General features: G+C 50.5%; 1 long non-coding RNA gene across 2 annotated transcripts in view; it reads left to right on the forward strand.

The window, feature by feature from the left end:
- The window catches only part of LOC117088157, a 201,123-nt gene that overhangs the window by 3,062 nt on the left and 172,723 nt on the right, over window positions 1–25,338 (forward strand). The window lies entirely within an intron of this gene.

Raw genomic sequence — 25,338 nt, forward strand, 5'->3', positions numbered from 1 at the left:
CGCAGGAAGCGTGGCGTCACTGACGCCTGCATTTTGGCCCAGCAGAATTGCTTTCAGCCTTCTGGCTTCTAGAACTGTGAGAGAATACATTTCTGTTGTAAGCCAGTAAATTTTGTAATTTGTAATAACAGCCACAGGAAATGAAGACAGGTAGGTACAGTGAACACCTCCCCATTTTTCAGAAAAAGAAACTGAGGCCCTTCCAGTGAGTGGTAGAGTGGGCTGATGTTGGAGCCCAGGCTTTAGCCCTCTTGTCTTCTATCTTCTGTCTCAACCCTAATGGAAAAGAAGACCGGGCATTGCCAGCCATGAGGGGCTGCGGGAAGCCGAGTGATGCTCTGTCTTCTCATTTAGCGGGGCAGGGATGATGTGCTTGGTTGTCTCTCAGTAGAGAATGGAGAAGAGCTGATCTTTATGTAAATTCCTTTATGCAAATATCCCTGAGGGAGTTTGCTTACCGGTCAATTCCTTCGCAATGTAGAGCAGATTGCTTGAGAACAAGAAAGTCGGTTAGGTACCCCTCAGGGGCTTTGAGGTAGAAAGAAGGGGGACAGGAAGAAGACCACCAAAGACAGATTTTAAGTACTTTACAATTTTTTCCTTACATGGAGACAGAGTTGAGCCCTTCCAAATAAATAAAAGCTGATTGGTGAACAGGTCCATTTACTCAACAAAGTAGGACAATCCATGATTGGGATTCAGAATAGGCCGGGTGCGTGGCTCACACCTGTAATCCCAGCACTTTGGGAGCCCTAGGCAGGTAGATCACTTGAGGTTAGGAGTTCGAGACCAGCCTGGTCAACATGGGGAAACCCAGTCTCTACTAAAAATACAGAAAGTAGCCAGACATGGTGGCACGTGCCGGTAATCCCAGCTACTCGGGAGGCTGAGGCAGGAGAGTCGCTTGAACTCAAGAGGTGGAGGTTGCAGTGGACCAAGATCATGCCACTGCTCTCCAGCCTGGGTGACAGAGTGAGACTACATCCCAAAGAAAAAAAAAGGGATTCAGAATAAAGCAAGGAGTTAGGAAATGTGATCATTGCCGCTATTCTTATTTGTGTGAGTTGGGTGAGGCTGAGGGATGCTGCGGGAGTGAATCTCAAAGGTTAACACAGCAGGAGTTCGTGGACTACACAAGCTGCATGTGGTAATAGTGGGCTGGAGAGGGTGGAGGCAGTGGAGGGGGCTCTCCTTCACCATCAGGAGCTCACAGCCCCCTCAGCTGATACAGCTGAGAGGACAGAGGCTGGAGAGTCACACGTGACCTTTTTATTGCCTCCTGAAAGAGACCCCTGTCAACTCTTCTCCCATTTTATCAGCCAGATCTAGCCACACACTCCTTGTCTGGCAGCTTGGGGCCCGGGAAGCCTAAGGGAGCAAAGGGAACATATGGTGAGCATTTCTGTGTCTGCCACTTTATGACTAATAAATATTTGTTGAATCTATTGAGGTACAGAGTAATTTCAGTTACATTTCTTTTATCAATAGTAAATAGAGAAGAAAGCCACTTCTGCTCCAAGGAGCTCTTGGTGCAGCGGGGAGACAGCACTTTAACATTAGAACACTGTGCGAAGCTGTTGCGAATTTCCAGGTATAGATGTCTTTTCTATCAGTCTTGAATCTCAGTTATGCTTCTTGAGCAGAGTTCATCACCATAGATAGACCCAGCAGTTCCCAGATTAAACAATGAGGCATCCTAGCAGTAAACTTGACCTGTGAGGGAAGAAAAGGATATGAACAAGGGTTGGCTCAGTTTGGCTCTTGCCTGTCCATCAATTTCCCAAGCAGATTGGGGCCAAGTACTCTAGACTGTAAGTGCCATGTGGGCAGGGGTTTTGTTTTCATACTTCTCTGTAGACCGAGGTTCTTGGCATGGTCAGCTTTCTAGATGTCACTGTAGGTTCCAGTGTTGATCCAGTAATCTCTGCTACAGTGTGTTGGACTTTTAGGATTGGAATGGTTCAGCTGATTGACTCAATCAATCAAGCATCTGTCTATCCATCACTTCATCTGTTCATTCATTTATTCATATATTGATTCACTTGTCTATCCATTCCTTACTCCTCCTTTACTTCTTTAACTATTCATCTGTTATTTGTCCACTCATCCACCCATTCATCCATCCACTTATCCAGTTACCAACCTACCCTTCCACCCATCCACCATCCATCCATCCATCCATCCATCCATCCATCTTCATATCCATCAAAAAACATTTGTTGAGCATAAGTCTGGGATATAGTTTGGGGTTTAGGAGAGGGGAACACAGACACAGCTGCAATGGGAGGGGGCAGTGGAATCCAGGTTAGGGGGCCAGAGTCTCTGCATGGAAGGTCACTACAGGTCAAAGCCCAGTCTGGCATGGGGAAGTCAAGACTGAGCAAAGCTAAGAGGAATTTAGGAACAGGGGAAGGTTGAATGTCTGTGCTGGCAGCTACTCAGTGCAGAACCTCTGATAGCAGAGGTAGGCTTTAGTACATCAGGGAACAGCTACACTTCCATGTGAGGGGGGAGCCCATGAACTAGATAAGAAGCAGAAAGCAGAGACCCAGACAAGGGGACTAGCTATAACGAGTAATAAAGAAACTAAAGTCACCATTCATTGGAGCATGAAGTGGAGAAAAAGGCTCAGAAACAAGGTAGAAGGAAGCCCAGGAAACCAAGGTCATAGCTAGTGCCCAAGGTCAATCTGATGAGTAGCCCAGACACCAATGCTGAGAGTCCAGAGGCCTGGGCTGAATGGAGCCCAAGTCCTGGGAGAAGCAGCCAGGATGGCTCTGCCAAGAGGGTCAAACGCCACTCCAGCTGTGAGCAGACAAGAGCAAAGAGATTGAGGACCAGGCTGGGCATAACAGGGCTGGGCAAGATTGTGAATGAGCAGGAATGGGTACCAGGTGCTTAAATTCCACTTGGCCATTTTAATTCAATGACACACATATTTGATGAGTCCTTGTTATGTGCTGGGCACTTGAGACACAACTGCAGATAGAACACAGTCCCTGACTTCCGGGAGCTTACAGTCCAGTGGTGAGGCAGATAAACAGAAAATTACGGTTAGGTGGCTAAGAGTTGGGCGCTGTGGGACATCAGTGGGGGCATCTGACCCAGCAGGAGGGGCTGGAAGGGCTCTGGTGGAGGCAGCCTGGGGAAGGGACTTGGCGGTGGGTAGGAGGAGACTTGTCTACAGTGGACAAAGCAGGTGCAAACTGGAGATTCAAAAAACTCTTGTGCAAATGCATAAATAAACTTTGGTGTAAGGCAATGCCTCTCTTGCACTGTGACTTGCACTTGGGTACCCTGAGGGTTTTTGGAAAGTGCAGGTTCTGATTCAGCAGAACTAGGGTAGAGCCTGGGATTCTGCATTTCCAACCAGCTCTCAGGGAATCTCGATGGTGCTGGTTGCAGACCAAACTTTGAGTACCAAGGGTGTGAAATAGTCTTGTTACAACTTGGTATGGAATTACATTGGAAGTTTTGCATGGGCTTTAAAAACAGACCAAGAATAAAGTGGTTCCTGAGGTTGGCTGGTCCCATGATGCAGGAAAGATGAAAAGCAAACCTGAGATGATGGGCAGGTGGCCCCCAGGGGTCGTGATTTGGATACAGGACTGACCTTGCATGCTCTCACGCCTGCCATGCGCCTGACTGTGCAGCACGGGTTGCTATGATGCCACTTTAAAATGATATTTGGGTTCCTCTTACATATTCAACAGTATTCTACTGGGGGATTTATGTTTCAAAAATGATGTAATAATTAGGCAAGGCACAGTGGCTTACACCTGTAATCTCAGCACTTTGAGGCGCTGAGGTGGGAGGACTGCTTGAGCCCAGGAGTTCGAGAACAGCCTGGGCAATATAGTGAGACCTTGTCTCTATAAAAATTTTAAAAATGGGCCGGGCGCGGTGGCTCAAGCCTGTAATCCCAGCACTTTGGGAGGCCGAGACAGGCAGATCACGAGGTCAGGAGATCAAGACCATCCTGGCTAATACGGTGAAACCCCGTCTCTACTAAAAAATACAAAAAACTAGCCGGGCGAGGTGGCGGGCGCCTGTAGTCCCAGCTACTCGGGAGGCTGAGGCAGGAGAATGGCGTAAACCCGGGAGGCGGAGCTTGCAGTGAGCTGAGATCCGGCCACTGCACTCCAGCCTGGGCGACAGAGCGAGACTCCGTCTCAAAAAAAAAAAAAAAAAAAATTTTTTAAATTAGCCGGACGTGTTGGTGGTGCGCCTGTGGTTCTAGCTAGTCAGGAGGCTAAGGCGGGAGGATAGCTTGAGCTGGGAGGCAGAGGTTGCAGTGAGCCGTGACTGAGCCACTGCACGTCAGTCTGGACAACAGAGTGAGACCCTGTCTCAAATAATAATAATGTAATATGGGTCAGAATAAAGAATCAAGACAATTTTTTCAGGATAAATGAGTGAGGTTGGAAAGAGTTCAGCGAAAGAGAAGAGACACCAAGTAGTGTAGGATAAGGATTTATTTAGTGGGGGTGTGTGGGGGAGAGAGAGAGAGACAGAGAGAGAGAGAGAGAAGGGGTAGGGCAGGAAGGAAACATGAGAATGTGAAGAGAGAGACCTCACACTTCTGTTAGAGGGAATGGTCCATAATCAGTTCTGCTCCTTGAAGAAACTACCTAAAATATGAACGTTTCTGCTGCCCGAAGGCAGCTTTTGCTGGCTGGATCACTTCTTTTTTTTTTTTTTTGTATTCTTATTTACCTTTGTGGTTGGAATCTGGTCCGTGGCATGCTGATAATAACCTTCAGAACTAACTTTTCTTTTCATGATCATGTTAACTCATTTTCACCTCTTCCTGAAAGATGGTTGTCGGGCTCTTTCCTGTGAATTTAGGCAGCAGATCCCTTTCAGAGGAGCTCAGGTGTCATCCTGAGCCCTTGTGAGGTGCTGTGATTTGGGCCTCTCCTGGCTCGGGCAGCTGCATTTGTTTCCTCATTGGGCCTATTTGTCTCTGTCCCCCCCACTGTGCATCTGGAAGTCAGTTGTCAAAAAATTCCAAACATCCAGAAAGTAGCCACGAAAACCAAAATGAAGGCAAAAATCCCCAAGATCCTCATACAGGACTTGAGGGCCAGGTATTCAAGCCCACGTCTTGAGGTCAGGATGAAGAGCTCCCAGCGCCTTCATCGGTCTTAGTTTCCATGCTGGTTTAATCTCCGTGGTTATCAGTGTTCTCCGGCCGTAACAGAGACTGCTCACCAGAGCCTGGCGAGCTGGGAGCTGCTGAGAAAAGGGCGGTCTCTGCATTCCAGAGAGGGATGGAGACAGAGACCTCGGGCATTCAGTCAGCTGCAAATGGCCTCCTGCACTTTGATAGGCCCACCCTGCGTGTTCATTTCCCAAACATGGCTGGGGCGAAAGGACAGAAGGGCGACTTTTCACTTCTTTTTTTTTTTTTTTTTTTTTTTTGAGACGGAGTCTCGCTCTGCCACCCAGGCTGGAGTGCTCTGCCACCCAGGCTGGAGTGCAGTGGCCGGATCTCAGCTCACTGCAAGCTCCGCCTCCCGGGTTTACGCCATTCTCCTGCCTCAGCCTCCCGAGTAGCTGGGACTACAGGCGCCCGCCTCGTCGCCCGGCTAGTTTTTTTTTTTGTATTTTTAAGTAGAGACAGAGTTTCACCGTATTAGCCAGGATGGTCTCAATCTCCTGACCTCGTGATCCGCCCGTCTCGGCCTCCCAAAGTGCTGGGATTACAGGCTTGAGCCACCGCGCCCGGCCCACTTCTTAATATAATTGCAAAAGTGGTGAGGTTATGGCTGATGTTTTCATTTTTTTGTTTCAAAAACATTTCGAATGGAAAAGGTTTTCTTCTCTGGGGCAGTGGAAAGGGGCTTTGCCTCCTCCCTCCCCACGCACCTGGTCCCTCTGCTTCCGAAGCGCCTGGTTCGTGCTGTCCAGGGTTGGCACGTGCTGCTTCCGCTGGCCGGGGATGCTCTCCCCCAGCATCTTGATATGGAATTACAACTTGATATGGAATTACATTGTAAGTTTTGCATGGGCTTTAAAAACAGACCAAGAATAAAGTGGTTCCTGAGGTTGGCTGGTCCCGTGTTGCAGGAAAGATGAAAAGCAAACCTGACATGATGGGCAGGTGGCCCCCAGGGGTCGTGATTTGGATACAGGACTGACCTTGCATGCTCTCACGCCTGCCATGCGCCTGACTGTGCAGCAGAACAGTCCCAAGGGCTGCTGGTTGCCCATTTTTGTGGCCACACCTTTGTGTGAGTCAGATCTCTCTGCTCAGATGTTGCCTCTGGTGGGGCATGGGTGTGGGTGGGGGGCTTACCTATCCAAAAGAGACAGCCCTCCATCCCCCTCCACACCCTTCACCCATTTCTCTTCTTCCCAGCACCCCCAGCACTCTCTGGAGGGATTCTTTGCTGCTGTGGGACCTCCCTACCACCAATCCTGAGCGTCTAGAGCGCTGGGCTGTGCTTCTGTTCACTGTGGCCTCCCCAGGCCTAGGATGATGCGTGGCAGGGGGAAGGTGGCCAGATGGAGGCTGCAGTGCTCCACATGCCTTTCAGCACTGCAATGCTGAGGTCTCCTGAGAAGCTCTGTGTTCCTCCAGTTAGGGGTGGCTACCACGTTAAGACCACATGCTTCCTGGGTTCAGATCCTAGTCAGGGTTGCTTTTTGGGGTTCCTTAATATGCCTGTGCCTCAGTGTCTTTATCTGTATAATGGGGACAAGACCAGGACCTATCACATGGTGTTATGAGGATTAAATGAATTAGTATACGTGTCAGAGGCGTTTGAACCACAGCAACTGCATCTCGAAAAGAGGCTCTGTAAAATAAGGCTGAGACCTGCTGGGCTGCATTCCCAGACAGTTAGACATTCTAAGTCACAGGATGAGATAGGAGGTCAGCACAAGATACAGGTCATAAAGACCTTGCTTATAAAACAGCTTGCAGTATAGAAGCAGCCAAATCCCACCACAATCAAGATGGTGATGAGAATGACCTCTGGCCATCCTCGCTGCTACACTCCTGCCAGCTCCGTGACAGTTTACAAATGCCATGGCAACATCAGGAAGTTACCCAATATGGTTTAAAAAGGAGAGGCATGAATAATCTACCCCTTGTTTAGCATATCATCAAGAAACAACCATAAAAATGGGCCACCAGCAGCCCTTGGGACTGTTCTGTCTATGGAGTAGACCTTCTTTATTCCTTTACTTTCCTAATAAACTGGCTTTCACTTTATGGACTCACCTCCAATTCATTCGTTCATTCATTCATTCTTTCCTTTCCTTTTTCTTTTTCTTTTTTTTTTTTTTGAGACAGAGTCTACTCTGTCACCCAGGTTGGAGTACAGTGGCGTGATCTTGGCTCACTGCAACCTCTGCCTCCCAGGTTCACCCTCTCGAGTAGCTGGGACTACAGGCATGTGCCACTACGTCTGGCTAATTTTTGTATTTTTAGTAGAGATGGGTTTTTGTCATGTTGGCCAGGCTGGTCTCAAACTCTTGGCCTCAAGTCATCCGCCCACCCTGGCCTCCCAAAGTGTTGGGATTACAGGTGTGAGCCATGGAATTCTGTCTTGCATGAGATCCAAGAACCCTCTCTTGAGGTCTGTATCAGGACACCTTTCTTTTTTTTTTTTTTTTTTTGAGACGGAGTGTTATGCCCAGACCGTTTATTCCCCGAAGAAGACCACCAGAGTCCAGAGTCAAAGCCAAGCGGCAAGGATCTTTACTGCAAGTTCGAACTTGGTCCCTCTGCTCCACAGCATACAAGAGGGCCTCGAACGATGCATGTGCTCGCTTTTTATAGCCCGATGTAAACAGGATATGTAAGGTTACAGAGAAACAAGGGAATTCTTTGGGTTACAGCATTATAATTGGTTAACATTTTAAGTTATACATTTAGCAGGTTTTTTATTGGTTTCCGCGCTTTCAGTAAAACCACTCCACAAACGGTTGTGACCTTATCGGGGACTCTCCAGGTGGTGTTTTTCTAAAGTTGAGACAAATGGAGGAATGTTTGCACTGGGCCCAGGAAGTTGAGACAAATGGAGGAATGTTTGCACTGGGCCCAGGACTGAGATATATGTTTGATTTCTTACAGGAGTCTCGCTCTGTCGCCCGGGCTGGAGTGCAGTGGCCGGATCTCAGCTCACTGCAAGCTCCGCCTCCCGGGTTTGTGCCATTCTCCTGCCTCAGCCTCCCCAGTAGCTGGGACTACAGGCGCCCGCCACCTCGCCTGGCTAGTTTTTTGTATTTTTTAGTAGAGACGGGGTTTCACCGTGTTAGCCAGGATGGTCTTGATCTTCTGACCTCGTGATCCGCCCGTCTCGGCCTCCCAAAGTGCTGGGATTACAGGCTTGAGCCACTGTGCCCAGCCCAGGACCCCTTTCTAGTAACATATGCAAAACACTTAGCACAGCCCCGAGACGTGCTACTTCTAGAATCATTCCTACAACGACTGAAACTGTCTTTGCAAAAATTATAGCTGGGGAAATTATAAAAGAGAAAGAGATTAGACCTAACCAACTCCATCTTGCTTCTAACCTTTAAGCTGTCCTTGTTCATTCCTGTGTGTAGGCCGAACTAACCTTGGAAAGGATTTAGTTTCTAGTTTGACTCTGAAACAAAATTAATAATAGCCCTTTCCCGCAAGAAAACCCCTTCTTGTCTGGGGACCAGTCTGCCTTTGTAGGACTAATAAGTTAGCTACAAGATTAGAAATTATGATTTAGGGGCCCTGCAGCCTCTGGCTGTGAGAGTCTGAACCTCCCCAAATTGCTCCTGGGAATGATGTCACTATTGTAAAACCTAAGAGAATTGCTTGAGATATTTTACACCCAAACCAGTAATCTGACTCAGCCAGTTCTGGGATCCCACCCAGGAACAGAAGAGAGCAAGAAAACCTCACTTCAACCCCCGATCGTTCCATCTCCAACTCTACCAACCAATAATCCCCACATCCCAAGCTCCTACCCGCCAAATTATCTTGAAAAACTCTAATCCCCAAAGGCTCCCCAAAGGCTCAGGGAGACCGATTTGAGTAATAATAAAGCTCCAGTCTCCCACACAGCCGACTCTGCATGATTTACTCTTTCTCCACTGCAATTCCCCATCTTGATAAATCAGGTCTGTCTAGGCAGCGGGCAAGGGACCCTGTTGGGTGGTTACACTATGATTACTACTAGGACTGTTGGCAGTACTACTGATGTACTGAGTTGTTGCTGCTGTGGATACTGCCAGGATCACTCTTGACAGCACCACTGCGGCTACAGGGACTGCATCTGGGGCTTCTGTTAACCGTTACCACTGCGACTTCTGCTGCTGTGATGATGCCACTGTGCTGCCACTATTCATTAATTACCACTGCGACAACTGCCGCTGTGATGATGTGCCTGTGCTGTCGTGATTTTCACTGTTCCTACTGCCTCTGTGACTACCGCCTCTATGACTGACACTATCGCTATGACTGCAGCCATTGTCCCTACTGCCTCTGTGACTACCACCTCTATGACTGATATTTCTCCTGCTCCTCCTATTACTCCCTGCACTGCTTCTATCACTGCCACGTTACTGCCTTGACTATATGATTACTGCTGCTAGTCTAGTGATTACTCCTGTGGTTATCGCTGTGATCATGGCAGGGACTGTTGCCTCTGCAATGGTGAGTGCTGTTGTTGCTGGTATTACTGCTATCTTTAGTACTGTAACTCGCTTGTGGAGGAATGAAATACCCACCGAGCCCCCTTTTCAGTAGCATCCCCTGCAGAGTCCTGCCCTGAGTTTTCTCTGATGCCAGCCTTCCTGAGCCTCCGTCAGTCATCCTGCAGTCCTGAGGTGGCGTCATTTAGGGACAGTGCTGTGGGGGCTTTGCCGGGCACGCAGGCTGACTTCACCTTAAGCCTGAACCCAGCTTGATGAAAGTGGTGGTTCTATGTCCTCTGAGCTCAGGCTTGCTGAGCCTTCTGCGACCTCAGTGACCCCTGTTTCTGTGGCTGCCATTTTGACCTTTGGTTGTGTGCTCAAGCTAACTGACAACTCCTTGGTCATAAAAACTCTCTGCCTTAAGTTGATGTTCAATGACAGCGTAGGTTTATTGAAAGCAAGCGTGTTCATTATCTAGCACAAGGATTGAAACATTATTCCTCTGAATATCCAATATTTGGACAACGTTTTATAGGTCAAATATTCCTTTAAAGGGATATCTCTGAGTCATTTAATAGCACAGACATTGGTGCCAGAAGGTCCTGGGTTGAAGACCCAGATCTGACATCTTCTGACTGTGTGAGCTCAGCTGTGTCCTCCTCTCTCTAAGTCTCTGTTTCTCTATCCATGAAATAGGGGTAAAAGTAGTCACCACCTCCTTCCTGGGATTCAGGCGAGGACTACATGAGATGATGCAGCTGGAACTCAGTGAGGGTCTCACGTCCTGTTTCCTACCTTGACTCTGTGCCTGCCACAGAGCAGAGGCTGATACTGTTTATGGAATAAGTGAATTAAGACATAAGGAGCCACATCCCCAGGGCGGTGCTGGCAGAAGAGTGAAGTGGGTGAGGCTTTGCTTCCTCTCCCTCCTCTTACACTGTGTTCCCATGGCCCCCTCTCCCCACTCCTTAAGGCAGAACTGCCCTGGCGGTTCCCTCTGTCTCAGTCACACCCTGTTCCTAGGAACAGGTATCAGCCAGTGACATCTAGATACCACTGAAACCAGCAGAGCCCCTCCTTTAGTGCAATGGTGGGTAGACCCTTCCTTTCTGTTAGGACTAACCATGTCTCGGTGAAAGGATTTCAGGCAAGCGGTGAAGGGGATGATTGAGCTTTAAAACATGCCAGTTGGAGGCTTCCAGCCTGGCGCATGCAAGGTCATCCTCCCCTGCCTTGGTGCTGTACAAATACATGACTGCAGGTGTGGTTTTAAAGGGAATCTCAGATCGGAGGTGCCCGTACCTTAGTCAATGTTTAACAAAGGGCTCCTGGCCAACCCCAGGATGAGGGGTGAGGGGCTTGTTCAAGTTCCACTCTCATTGCAAGTTGAACTTCCGGAAATGCCTCCTTTCTACAGCCACACCGTAAGCTTCCCTTCCCCCTTCCAACCTCTATATGACGGCACCCTGCAAGGGGCCAGCGTCTCTTCTGTCTCTCCATAACTCTCCCAGACATGAGTCACTGCCAGCTAAGATGGCACTTTCATGTGAGTGGGAAAAAGCCTTCCTTCCTAGGTGAATGCAGACTTGCAGGCCTAGGGGTTGGTGAGCTAACTGCCAGGGATTTTGTGCAAAGAAAAAGGTGTCCCTACAAGGCAGCTCACAGCTTGGACTTTAGCCCCACTTGAGACAGAAGCACTTTGTGCAGTGCACAAACCACACCACTGTATGCAGCAGACCTTTTCAAATGCCTGATCCATTGGCCTTGAAAACTCAGTGGTGGAATGTCCCACCGGCCACGCAGTTATGTTTCCCCAAAATACCGGGGTTGCTAAACTAGTTGGAAAACGAAGTCACAAAGAAAAACAATGATCTAGAATTAAATACCGTCAAACCAAAGTTCTGGAGAGCAGCTGCTCCCCAAACAAACCAAATTTGTAAGTATGAAAAACCTGCTCCTGTAGACAACTCTCTTGATTCGCAGTCTTTGAAAGCTCAGCACACATTGCTTCTGTGCTGCCATCTTTTGAGTCTGGTTGTCCCATGAGTTTGATGTTGTGCTGTGCTTAAAAAATTCTTTCTAATGCTTCCCAGCTTGAGATTTAATATCCTGGTGACTCTCTTCGGTTTTCATTTTCACAGGCCGTATCAGAATTTATTGAGGGGTTCAAAGGAACTTCTTCCTCTTTGATATTCCTGTATGGACAGGGTGAAGTGTAGAGAGATGTCCAACAACAGTGGTTTTAAAAAATTGGGGTGTTTCATTAAAAAAAAACCCTGTGAATCTCACAACCATAGCTGTGGTGGGATGCCTCATAGCTGTGGTGGGATGCCTCATAGCTGTGGTGGGATGCCTCATAGCTGTGGTGGGATGCCTCTGGGTAAACATTCGAAATCCCTTCTTCACCTGAACATACCTCCTGGGCTTAAAACTCCTTTGCCCTCTGGGTTTCCTTCCCTCCATTGTCTGCAACATTGAGTCATTTGCAAAGACCCCTCCTGGTTCCCAGTGGCCTCATAATGGTCCACCCCTGCTGAACCCCCAACTGCTGCCTCAGCTCAGACCCCCTTCCCATCTGTCTTGCCTGTCTCTCTTCCATGCACGTTGCTGTGTGAACAGTACTCTTCCATAAGACCATCTGTGTCCACACCTCATCCTTGTGATGTTGGCCATGGAAAAGCGGGTGGTTGTTCAGGATAAAAATCACAGTGTTTAGATTGGAGGCTTTCAAATCCAATCCTCCAACCACCACCTGTCGTGGCTGCTGATGACCTTGGATGACTGGCTTAACTTTGGGTCTCACATTCATTCCTCATCCATAAAATGGAAGGAATAGAAGCAGCCACATGAAAGAGTTGATCGGATGCAGAATGGCTATAACAGCTTGGCACAGAGTAAATGTGCCCAATTAAAAGGTAGCAGTCACATTTATTACCGCTTCTCACTTTTGTATGACATTCAGTATCTGATCTAGTGTCTTACGTGTACTGGGTAACTCAATAATAGTTTCCCTTTATTGTATTTCAAGGAAAAATGCATCCAAACGTAAGAAGCACACACAAGGATGTATGAGTATTGCAACAACATTGAGACAATAGAGAAATGTACAAAGTAAAAAATGGAAGCTTCTCCCTTCTCATTTCCATGCCAGCAGTAACCTATGCTAATGGTGTTCTAAGCATCCTTCCCAGACAAACATGGTTTGTGTGTTTTGACAAAAATACGATTCCACTAAGTGTATGTCCTGCCCCTTGCCACATGTAGATCTGGGCGTGAGGAATGTTTACTTTCTTTCTTTCTTTTTTTTTTTTTGGAGACAGAGTCTTGCTTTGTTGCCCAGGCTGTAGGCTGGAGTGCAGTGGCACGATCTTGGCTCACTGCAAGCTCTGCCTCCCGGGTTCCTGCCATTCTCCTGCCTCAGCCTCCAGCCTCTCGAGTAGCTGGGACTACAGGCTCCCACCACCACGCCCGGCTAGTTTTTTGTATTTTTAGTAGAGGTGGGGTTTCACCGTGTTAGCTAGGATGGTATTGATCTCCTGACCTCGTGATCCGCCCGCCTCGGCCTCCCGAGGTGCTGGGATGACAGGCGTGAGCCACCGCGCCCGGCCGAGGAGTGTTGACTTTCACAGGGCTGTGTTTTCACCACGATGTGGAGCTGAAAGTGACCTCCTGTGGAAGGGCCCTTGTGTCTGGGATTCCTGCACTGTGGGACAGCAAGATGCCGCACTTTGGAGGTTGCTTTCACATGGTGACTTGTTTTCTTATCAGAGGAAAGAAAATAGGGAAGATGCCCACCTGAGTATCTTTCAGCAAATACTGGGCCTGAGGTCCTGAGGCTGGGGAGGGGCGTTTGCTGCTTTGGGCAAACGTCCAGAATTCCTCAGCGGGACACCCTGGTTCAACACAGGAGAGTGGAACCTTTGTCTCTGCTTTCTCTTTAGTGCCACAGACAAGAGCAGTTCTGACCGAGAATAATTTTGAGAGAACGAGCTTCTGCATGGGTATAAAAACAGTTATTTTGCAAAAGGGCAAAGCTGAAAAAAGTTGCTTTAAGGAGCATTGCAGTTATAGAAATGTGTCGCCTAAAATCCTTTGTAACGGTTTGTGGGAATACTCCCAGCCACATTCTGAGAGGACTCTGGGTGAGAGTTTCCAAGGGGGATGTAAAAACCAACCCAGCCCTGAGAGCGTGGCCGGCCTACCCGGCAATGTCACAACACACAGCGCTGAGCGCCCGGGGTAGGGCCCACGGGGACCCAGCCTGGCACTGCCGCTTCGTGTTAGGAGGGACAAGCCGAGGATTCGTTCTCAGGGCAGCAGATGCCTCTGCCTGACCCCTTGGTTCCAGTACATTCTTTCAAATGCCGGATTCTGAAAGGAAAGCTTTGCACTTGATTACAAAGAAAAAAGAAGTCCACCCACCACTTCCTCAATTGTCACAGCTCTTTCACCACTGGAATGATGAAGATTAAGTAAAAATAGACGCAGTCATGATTTGTTACTTAGCGAGGAATACCAGGGCCACGCTCAAACCGGCGCCCCACATGTCCAGGCTCATCCCACTGGTCCCCACCCCTGCTCCTGCGTCTGCATCACCCACTCTTTCCTGGCCTGAATCCCTGCTCAGAGACACTCTGAGAGCTCTCCTGGGCCTCCCTTGCTCCTCGCCCTTGGAAAAATGGAGACGCAGCTGCAAATGCCCCATCTCAGTGATGGGGTCATGGCAGGGGAAGACGGTCAGGGCCACGTTTTCGGGGAATCTCAGTGCCTTCACACTGGTTCTGTGATGGTTGGCTCAGAACATACGCTCCTTCTTGATCTTATGGAAACGCCACCAGTTACCTGCCAACTTGGTGTCCTGCCGCACTGTGTGGTCACCAAGATCAAGCAAGGGTTGGGAAGCTGAGCGAGCAGCAGACTGGAGGCCCAGGTGCTTGGCTACACACAGGCTGTGTGCCTTGGGCAGTGTGAGCAGCCTCTCCGGGCTTTCATGTCTGCATCTTTAAAGTGGGTGTAGGAATCCCAGCCCTCCTTAACTCACTCCGTGAGCTGGCAGCGGACCGTGCGCCAACAGCGACCGCAGCTGCTATGTGCAGAAGGCCTGAAGAGTGCCAGAGCCTGTGTGTTGAGTTCCATCCACCCCTGACTTGAACTGGGGAGCCCGAGGCACAGAGAGGAGAAAGAACTTGCCCCAGTGGGGAAATCAGAGCCAGGATTTCAACCCAGGCAGTTTAATGGGGGAGCCGTGTGGTGGACCAGAACTTTCTGCATGGATAGACACATGCTATCATCTGCTTGTCCAACACAGCATCTGAATTCTGAACTTTAATTTTAATTTAAATGTAAGCAACACGTGGCTTCCTGAAGGCACAGTGCAGTTGAGATCTCGTGCAGCACCGTCTGCCTGAACTTTTTGTGGTGAATGGGAAATGACCCACACCCGCGCTGTCCAAATGGAGCCACCAGCCGCCATGACACCTGAGTGCGTGACCCTTCACACGCTGGGATTGCAATCCATTTAAATGCGCATTGCATAGCTGCAGGTAGCTGGTGGCTGCCGCTGGGTGGCTCCAGTCCCGCTCATTAAACAATGTGCACACCCATCTGAGAAGGGCTTGTCTGGCACTCACTGCGTTGTGTCCTGAAGATCCACTTACCTCTGTCTCTGTGGTTTTCATTTTGGTGTGCAGTTCCCGGCAGGGCATATGGTCCATGGGAGGGGCTGAAGAAGTGTTTGCCAATGAGCAGGCTGGATGCCTTGGTTTCAATACTCATTCACCAAATGTTGCATTGATAATTCTGCAGCTGCCAGGCACGGTGCTGGGTACTGGGCAGATATGAGCCATGTATCTCTGGAGGGGGACATGGATGACCAAACAGCTGAATATGGAATTACAGCCTGAAAGGAAAATATAGGGTGGCACTGGGGATGCAGTGGGGTGCCCACTTCAGACAGATGCCTGGGGGCGTTTTCTGAGGATCTACCTGAGGGTCCATTTAGGCTGCAGCCTAGAGGATGGGAGGAAGGGAGGAGTGGGGTTGGAGGTTGGGGAAGAGTTGTTCAGGAATGTGGAACAGCCAGTTCAAAGGCCCTAGGAGGGAAGGTGCTTGTTGTGTGCGAGGGAACCAGGAGGCCTGTGTCGGGAGGCGTGGTGCTGAGAGATGGGCTGACTTGAGAGGGAACCAGGAGGCCTGTGTGTCGGGAGGTGCGGTGTTGAGAGGTGGGCTGACTTGAGAGGGAACCGGAGGCCCGTGTGTTGGGAGGTGTGGTACTGAGAGGTGAGCTGGCTTGAGAGGGAACCAGGAGGCCCATGTGTTGGGAGGTGCGGTGCTGAGAGGTGAGCTGGCTTGAGAGGGAACCAGGAGGCCCATGTGTTGGGAGGTGCGGTGCTGAGAGGTGAGCTGGCTTGAGAGGGAACCAGGAGGCCCATGTGTTGGGAGGTGTGGTGCTGAGAGGTGGGCTGGCTTGCTCCATTCACTCCCTGTTAGGGCCTTTTGCACACCAGGGCTGGGAGCCTCACATTGTGTGTATCACCTATATACATATTGTCCAGGTCTTCAGGGGATGCTAAGCTGTTTTAATGATGTGATAGAAATCCTGGTTCCCATGGAAGACTCGAAAAGGAGTGTCGTGTTACAGAGCGAGTCAGTTGCCCAGCGGGGAAAGTGCAAAACCCACAGGCAGAAACTTCCCTGTAGCAAAATAATTCTTATATTTGACAAACATACATATGTAGCATTTACTGTGTGCTCAGTGTAGCTGTATGAACTCTAAATGAACCGGCTGAATCCTCCCAGAAGCACCATAGGAAAAAGTATCATATCATTGTCACCATAGTCGCCTTCCTCATCACCACCACTGTCGCCACGACCATCACCATCACCCCCATCGTGACTGTCACCACCATCACCCTCACCGTCATCAACACCATCATCATCATCATTCCCATTTCACAGCTAGGGGAAGAGATGCTCAGAGAAGATAGCTAAGTTGCCTGAGGTTTGTGTGACTGGCAGAATAATGCTGTCCGTCCCGCCCTGCAAAAAAGTCCCCACTCCAGAACTGTTAATGTGTTATCTGACGTGGAAAAGGGACTTTGCAGATGGGATTACGTTAAGGATCTTGAGGGAAGGAAATCGCTCTGGGTTATATAGGTGGGCCATCACAAGAGTCTTTGTAAGAGGGAGGGAGGCAGCAAGTCAGAGTCAGAGATGGAGCTTGTGACGAGGTAAGTAGAGTCAGAGAGAGACTGGAAGATGCTAGCCTCGCCAGTGAGACCTGTCTCAGATTTCCGCCCTCCAGAACGGTCAGAGAATCTACGCATGCTGTTCCAAGCTGCTAAACTTGTGGTCGTATGTTACGGCAGCCATAGGAGCCGAATGCCGAATGCAGTCTTAAAAAAAGGAGAATGGCTGGGCGCGGTGGCTCATGCCTGTAATCCCAGCACTTTGGGGGGCAGAGGCAGGAAGATCGCTTGAGCTCAGGAGTTCAAGGCCAGCCTGGGCAATATAGTGAGATCTCGTCTCACTATACAAGGCTACAGTACAAGAAAATGAAACTAGCCAGGCATGGTGGTGTGCACCTATACTCCCAGCTACTTGGGAGGCTGATGTGGGAGAATCCCTTCAGCCCAGGAGTTGGAGGCTGCGGTGAAGCTATGATTGCATCAGTGCACTCCAGCCTGGGTGACAGAGCAAGACCCTGTCTCAAAAAAAGAAAAAAAAAAAAAGGTAAGGGAGTGACTTTCAACCTGAAACCTCCTTCATAGCCCCGTGCCCCTTCTGGAGCAGTGATGGACTCACTGTGGCGCCGTGTGCAGCCCAGGACTTCCCTGAGGCTCCAGCTGTGTCTGAGCACAGCACAGGCAGACCCCAAACCTACGGCACCCACCCCTCGGCTGCTTATCCCACTACAGGGGTATTTCTGGGGTGGAGAAGGTGGTGGAGGGTCCATGTTGCTGCACTAGTGTGCCGCTGAATTTGAGCTGCGATCTAGCAGGATCCAGGAAGAATGACTTTTGCCCCTGCCTGAACAAACCCACTGAGACACAGGAAGAGCCACTCCAATGGGCCTGGAATGTGGTCAGCCCAGCCTGCTGCTGCTTCATGCCTGAAGACCCAGGTGTGCACTTACAAAGGGCCGAAATGAATGTTCCTAGGCTCCCAGCTGGTCAGGCCTGGATCTTTCACATAAAAAGGGATGGGGGGCAAAGACAATGAGAAGCAGGGGACAGGGTGGAGAGAAAACACAAGTCCTCCCACAGTGCCTGGCCTGAGTTTGAGGGACACGGGATCCCGGGGTGAATCGTGGTAGGGGGAGTGGCTGGGGTGGGAGGATAACTTGGCAGCTGCACTCTCTCTGATTCTGCAAAGCCCCCAGGAGCCTAGATGGGCCTGTGAACACCAGAGGCCGAGGACCCCTGTGGGGTGGGAACCACCAGCAACAGGAAGAATCTGAAGGAGAGGAACTTGGCAGAAACCCGACTTCTTTAAAAATATTCAAAGCCCGTGGCCCACAGAGGCTAGATTGCGAGGCTCCTGGGCTCCAGCAGCCGTGTCTCTGACCGTTGAGACCTGGCGCGGTCCAGGCGTTGAGCAATAGGGCTGCGCCCGGTGTCAGGCCCGCCGCCCACCCCGCCCTGCCTGCTCCGCTTACACGGAGACGAGAGGAGAGGCAGCTGCTGGTGTGGCCGTGTGTGCATGTGGCCATGTGTGTATATGTGTGGCCATGCATGTGTGAGTGTGACCTCTCGTGTCAGTGGGTGGGCCTGCCGCCGGCTCCTGCAGTCCCCTGTGGCCTCTTCTCCAAGGACAGGCAGCAGAGCCCTCCTGTGGACCCAGCACAGATCCTGGGCTGGCTGTGGTCCGGGAGGGCCAGAGCATAAGGGAATAAGTATAATTCATGGAACGCTTGCTCTAGGCCCGGCCCTGTGATAAGCAGATCACAGCTGTAACCCAAGACCCTGTGAGATAAGAACTACTTTTGGCCCTATCGTACAGAGTATGAGATGAATTCAGAGAGGTCGAGTTGTTTGCCTGAGGCCACACAGTGATAGGTGAAGCTGGAGGAAGCCAGCCCACAGGGTGGTGCCCCTAATGCTCCACTCCATGGCCTCATCGAGGACAGATACCCCAGAGCCAACCCAGGGCCGGGACCCGCATTCCCCCACGCCCACCATTGACCTGGAAGGCGGGAGTTCTTGCCTCTACCCCTGGGCTGCTTGGGGCTTCTAAAGCTTTTGGCTGTTCTGCAAGGAGGTCCTGGAGGGTCTTAGTGTGGGGAAGTTAGGGATGGCAAGCTGAGGGTGGGGGACGCTCTAAGGCCCCCAGATGAGAATCGTTCAGGCAGGACTGAGGCATTCATCCTCTGTCTCAGACGTCTAAGATGTCTTGTCCGTTCCTTGTCTGAGACACAGCTGAGGTCTGGCTGTGTCTCTGAGGCCCTCAACTCCAGGAGGCATCAGAACTGGGCGAGAGCACGGGGCACCAAGAGCAAACTCCAGATTCACAGGCGTTGCTGCTTCTCAGCCCCTTCTCTGCGCTGGTCAGGCCTCCCAGCCCACCGGAAGGGCAGCGGGGCGAGCTCTCTTTTCCTTCCTGGTGTCTGGCTCTGCAGCTGACGGTTGGCTCCTCCGCAGCCCGTGCTGCGCTTCCTCATCTGCAGAGCAGAGCTGCGTCGGGGGCACTGCTGCACGCGGGGGACCTGGTCCTCCCTCAGCGGGGAGTCCGCTATGTGTCCTCGCCTTCCCTGGACCCTGCTGCCATTCATTCTGGGGTGTCCGGGGTGGTCACAGGCATAATGGGGTGGAAGGTGCGTGCTGCCCAGTCCCTGGCAGACCAGGTGGAAATGGAGGTTGCCAGCTTTGAGAAGTCTGCCGCTGGTGGCCCTGAGCCTGGGTCCTGGATCCCAGCTGCAGGCTCGCCTTCTAGCACCCTCCCAGCCACTCTCCAGCCACAGGAGCCTCCCCGTGCCTTGGTTTAGGGACACAGGGACAAGAGCCTCTGCCTCTCGGACAGTTTGTGAGGATTAAGGAATCCCTCATGTGGCATTCTTAGCCCTGCGCCCAGAACCATGTGGCTGGGATTGTCACCTGATCAAAGGCAGGGCGAAGGTGTGCTGAGCGGTTTTGCAGATGAGGAAATCGCCCGAGGATGGATCCAACTTGTGGCTTCAACGGAGCCCTCATTCTCCTCTTCACTTGCCCTCTCCGTGAGGAGGAAGCCAGTGCACATCAAGTGTTTCATTTGTAGCACAGATTCTTCTCCCAAATATCTTTGCATTCTGCTCTGGTGAGGGCCAGTGGTGCCGCATGAATGTCCCAACTCTTGGAACATCCTTGGGCCCATTTCTTTTTGTCTGTAGAAGTAAAAGAGTAGAACTCAGTGCCAAAGCCAGCAAACTGTTGGAACCTTGGAAATGCAGAGGGCATGAAGGCTGAGTCTTGGGCCCTGCAGTCAGAGGCCCGCATTCAAATCTTGCCTCTGCCTGTGATTGCCGTGGGACCCTAGCAGGTGACTTAGCCATGCCCTGCCTGGGTTTACCTACCTGTAAAGGGCCCTTGTAAGGATGAAAGTAGCTGGCACAGACCAAGCATCTGTACCTGGCAGACCAGTCCTTAATGAACACGAGTTATTGTTACTATTATCTTGATTGACATTTTCATTTTAATTCATAGGAAACAGGCCTGGAGAGAGGAAGTGAGTTTCATGATGACTGGAGAAAGGGTGTCTCCTGACCCCTCATCCAGAGCTGTCTGTGCTTCCCTTAGCAGCAAGATGACTGACAGAGCCTAGATAAAACCTTAGTTCCTTCAAAGGAATGTTTTGCTTTCAGGGCCTTTGCTTGGTAACCCTGGGGCCACTGGCTGAAGGCAGCATGGGCACTTCTCAACAAGCCCTTGGGTACATGCCTGGGGAGACGGGGCCTCACTGGCAGGGGGTGGCCAGCCAGGCTGCCCTCACCACATTCTGTCTACCTTTTGTGGCAGCCCTGCAGTCCTGGCCCTGATGAGCGGGAGTCACAGCGTGCGGCCTTGGGAACAGCTCTTAGCCACTGGGAGTCTTGGTTTCCTTACCTGTAATATGAACACAGAGGCTCCAAGCTCCGAGCATGGTCAGACTCAGTCACGTTTTCACCCTGCAATGGAGGAATGTTTTCAAAACATTTTCTTTGACACCATGTCCGCCTAGGAAATACGCTGAGAAGATTAGACAACGTAATGATATTGACTGTTCTCATGAATTGCTCCAGTAATGTTTTTTCCTTGACCTGCAGGTTAAAGTCAGCATTCATTGATCTGCTACATAAAGTAACATTTCTTCTAATTCCAAACGTAACATGGGCTCAATTTGGAAAACTTGGAAAACAGAGGCAAATACAAAGTTGGAGGGAAAAAGATTAAAAAAAAAAAAAAAAAAAAAACAAAACCCCAAAAACCCAATAGTGTGGGAAAATTTTTAAAAAATCCCCAAACAAAAAGAAAATGAAAAGGAAAGTCAAACATTTATCACGAGATATGAAGCCGTCATAAAACTCTTGTGTTTCTTGGAAACACTGTCCTGCTCCCAGTTTGGAGGGCCATAAAATCTCAGGGTATTGCCCTTGCAGATGCCCTCTGGGAGCCTGCTGGAGGAAAGTCTTCATTTTCTAGAACCTTCTCCTACCCCTTGGATATGTAGTGACCCATGAGGTGGTAGGTGTGGAGGGGCAGCCCTGGTCTTGCACCTCCAGCAGTTTGCGTGTTCTGGACTCTGACGGCCCAGAGAGACCCCTCTTTCTGCAATTTTCTAGGCAACTTGTTAGAGTTTCTTAACCTCTGTGCACCTTACCTTCCCATCTGTGAAATGGGGGATCACTGGGAGTTGATAAATATGAAGTCATACACATCGTAGTTGTTACTGTGCGTCTAACCACACCCCAAGCATTTTTGGTTTTTTTTGAGACAGAGTCTCACTCTGTCACCCGGGCTGGAGTGCAGTGGTACGATCTCAGCTCACTGTAGCCTCTGCCTCCAGGGTTCAAGCGATTCTCTTGCCTCAGCCTCCCGAGTAGCTGGGATTACAGGTGTGCACCACCATGCCCAGCTACTTCTGTATTTTTGGTAGAGATGGGATTTTCACCGTGTTGGCCAGACTGGTCTTGAATTCCTGACCTCAAGTGATCCTCAGCCTCCCAAAGTGTTGGGATTACAGGTGTGAGCCACCGTGCCTAGCCCCTGAGCATTCATTTAATTAAAAAACCATTGCTTTAAGAACAGAGCATGGGAGAAGTAGACAGAGAACTGGAATGGCATTCGCTTCCTAGAAACCCTCCTCCTGTCCCTTCAGATCACCACCCAGACCCCCATGGGGAGCCCCTATCCTAACTTCTAACAATGTAGATCAGTTTTGCCTGGTTTGGAAACCTGGGTAAATGGCATTGTTGTGTGAACTCTTATATCTGGCTTCTCTTACTATGTATCAAGTTTTGGAAATCATCCATGTTTTCACATGTAGATGTTCCTTGGAGCAGCTTCCATGACTTGCCTGGAGTCTGTCCGAAGGCAAAGGACACATGGGCCATGTCCGGTTTCATAGATTCTGCTGGTTTTTTTTTTTTTTTTTTTTTTTTTTAATTGAGACGGAGTCTTTGCTCTGTCGCCCAGGCTGGAGTGCAGTGGCGCGATCTCGGCTCACTGCAAGCTCCGCCTTCCGGGTTACGCCATTCTCCTGCCTCAGCCTCCCGAGTAGCTGGGACTACAGACGCCCGCCCATCGCCCGGCTAATTTTTTTTTTTTGTATATTTAGTAGAGACGGGGTTCACCATGTTGGCCAGGATGGTCTCGATCTCCTGACCTCGTGATCCGCCCGTCTCGGCCTCCCAAAGTGCTGGGATTACAGGCTTGAGCCACCGCGCCGGCCTGTTTTTTAAAAATAAAGAAATGCCAGACCAGAGATGCACACACACACGGAAGGTCAGCATTCACAGGTGGACACCTTCCTCCAGTGTTGAGTGACTGTGTGCGTGGATGCCTCCGTAAGTCCAACACTGAGACTCTGTGGCTTGGGGCAGCCCTGCCCTAGTGTGTGAGACTCTGGTCTTGTTAGCACTCGGTCCCTCGCAGCTGACAAACACTGCCAAGCATACTGCAGTGACCCTGCATCTGTCGATCAAATACATGAATGCACAAATGAATGAATGGGACTCAATCATCATAGGAGGAAGAGCAGAGGAAAAAACTGTTCTGATTTCCACACCCAGGGCTGTCCTCCAGGTCCAAGGAGCAGAGGATATCAGCTCATCATGTTGGATAAAGGACACCTGTCCCCTGGGGGCAGCTGCTATGGCCTCTGTTGCAGATATCTGCTCTACTTTCTCTTTCACTTTCTTTCTTATCCTTGCATTTCAAGTTGGGGTGCAAAGCAGGGTAGGGCCATAAAGACAGGGGATGTTGTAGCAAAGAGCTTGGAGGCTGCTCTGTTGGCTTGGAGCTTAGTCCAGGGGCCCCTCAGCCCTGAGGTGCTGGGGATGGGGCCCGAGGTTCTCCCCATGCTTCCTGCTCCCATTCCCTGATGGCCATGCAGGAGTCCAGGAGGTCATCTGAGTGTGTGGCAGTGCAAGGATGTTGGGGTGCAGGGATCCCTCCCTGCCTAGCACACTCTTCACACCCCCATGCCCCAGTGCCTACAAAGTCCCACCCCAGAGGCTCATGACAGATCTGATGGGTGTTTGAGGTCACTGAGAAGACAGGGACAGCTGGAGCAGCAGCCCTCAGATGGCCTCCACCACCTCCTGGGACCCTTGGCCGTGAGGATCCCACAGGCAGCAGCGCCCCCTGCTGGCTCATTGTGGGCCCTCCCTCCCATCCCCTACCCCCCACCCCCCCACTCCCCTCACCCCGGCTTCTTCCCAGCTCTTTCCCATCCATCCTCCTCTGGACACCTAGGACCTTTGATTGCTACTAAGTCCACGCACTGCCTGTTGGGCTGTTGGATAAGCTGCAGAGTATCAGTGGGGTGGATGAATTTAAAACGGTGGCCTCGCAAGAATATGAGCCCACCATTGCACTCCTGGACACATACACCCCAAAATTCTCACCTGGAGTCCACTGGGGACGTGGATGATGGTGTTATGCGTGCTGGGGAGTGTGGGAGCCGTCTGACGCCCCCTCAGTGAGGGGTGAGCTGTATGGTGGGCATACCCTGGTTATGTAGCAGCACGGATGAATTTTAAAAACAAAACATCAATTTAAAAAAGTAAAAAAGGGCCAGAATGAGAGGCCAATATGATACCAACACCTGTATTTACCAGAAATAAAATGCATGGATCATATGGGTGGTTACAAAAAACATGACAGAGTCCACAGCAGACCACATAGTTGTGAGTTCCCAGTCTGAGGGTATCTTCCAGTCTGAGGGTATCTCCCAGTCTGAGGGTATCTCCCAGTCTGAGGGTATCTCCCGGTCTGAGGGTATCTTCCAGTCTGAGGGTATCTTCCAGTCTGAGGGTATCTCCCGGTCTGAGGGGCCGGGACTCCAAGATTCCCACGTCCAGCAGACCTTCCTTCCAACACTCTCCACAGGAGCGCAAGGGGACTCCCCTTCTGTCAAGCCTCCCCTTTAATTGTTATTGGTAATCTACAAAACGGCAATTTGATGTCATTTAACCATACAGAGTGTGATGTGTTTCTAGAATGGAGAATGCAGCAGTGAATATGAACGATTAGATCCACATGTAAAAACGAGATGATTCCTCACACTCGATACTTAGTAAGAGAAGCCAGACACAAGAGTCCACACACCATGATACGTTTATTCAGATTTCCAAACCAGTCAAAATGGATCTACACTGTTAGAAGTTAGGAGAGGGTCTCTCTTTGGGGGTCTGGGTACTGACTTCCAGGGGGCATGAGGAGGGTTCCTGGGTCGGGGAGTGGGGGGCGCAAAGCCATTCTATTTCTCTATCCTGTGCTGTTACTGGTGCTTAGTGTGTGAAATTCATTGAACCGTGCACTTAGGATTCATGCGTTTTTCTGTGCCTGTGTCATTCTTCAATACGACGTTCAGAAATGCATGTTTCTAAAGCAACCACATACAGTGGAAGGACACCTGAGAACAACAGGACACACATTCAGTGTGGGAGGATAGTTGTCCAGGCTGGGGAGGGTCCAGGGAGCTTCCTTCTGCTGCCAGGCATCCCGGGCCCCTCCTCCAGCTCTCTCCTGAGCCCCTGCATTGCTGGAGGCCCAGCCTTGGCTGGCGGGAAAGGAGGAAAGTCCCCTCTAGTTTCTTTTTCTCGACACTGAAGGAGGTGACAGGTATTTGTTCCTGAAACTCATGGCTGAGCTAATTTTACACAGTGAGTGAGGCACTGCAGAGAGAAATGAAACGGTGGCTCGGGGGGTCTGATCTCGGCAGAATGGAAACCCTCACGGGGCAGCTGGGAGTGGTGGGGGACAGGCTTCAGGGAAGAGGATCCCCCTTGCGTACCTATGAAGCATGTTGGAAGGAAGGTCCGTTGGACATGGGAGCCTCTGAGTCCTGGAATGTCCACATTCACCCTCGGATGGGGAATTCACAACTACTTGGCCATTCACTGGGCCCTTGAGCCTCGGTTTCCCCATTTCTAAGGGGATGGGGTGGATAAAATGATGCCTAAAATTCCTGCCAGTGTGCAGGGGGTTGTGCCCACCTTCACCTCGCATCTTCTCTCTTTCTCGCTCATATTTTGTT

This window comes from Trachypithecus francoisi, unplaced genomic scaffold, assembly GCF_009764315.1.
Source record: "Trachypithecus francoisi isolate TF-2019V2 unplaced genomic scaffold, Tfra_2.0 Lachesis_group10, whole genome shotgun sequence".
Classification (NCBI taxonomy): Eukaryota; Metazoa; Chordata; class Mammalia; order Primates; family Cercopithecidae; genus Trachypithecus; species Trachypithecus francoisi.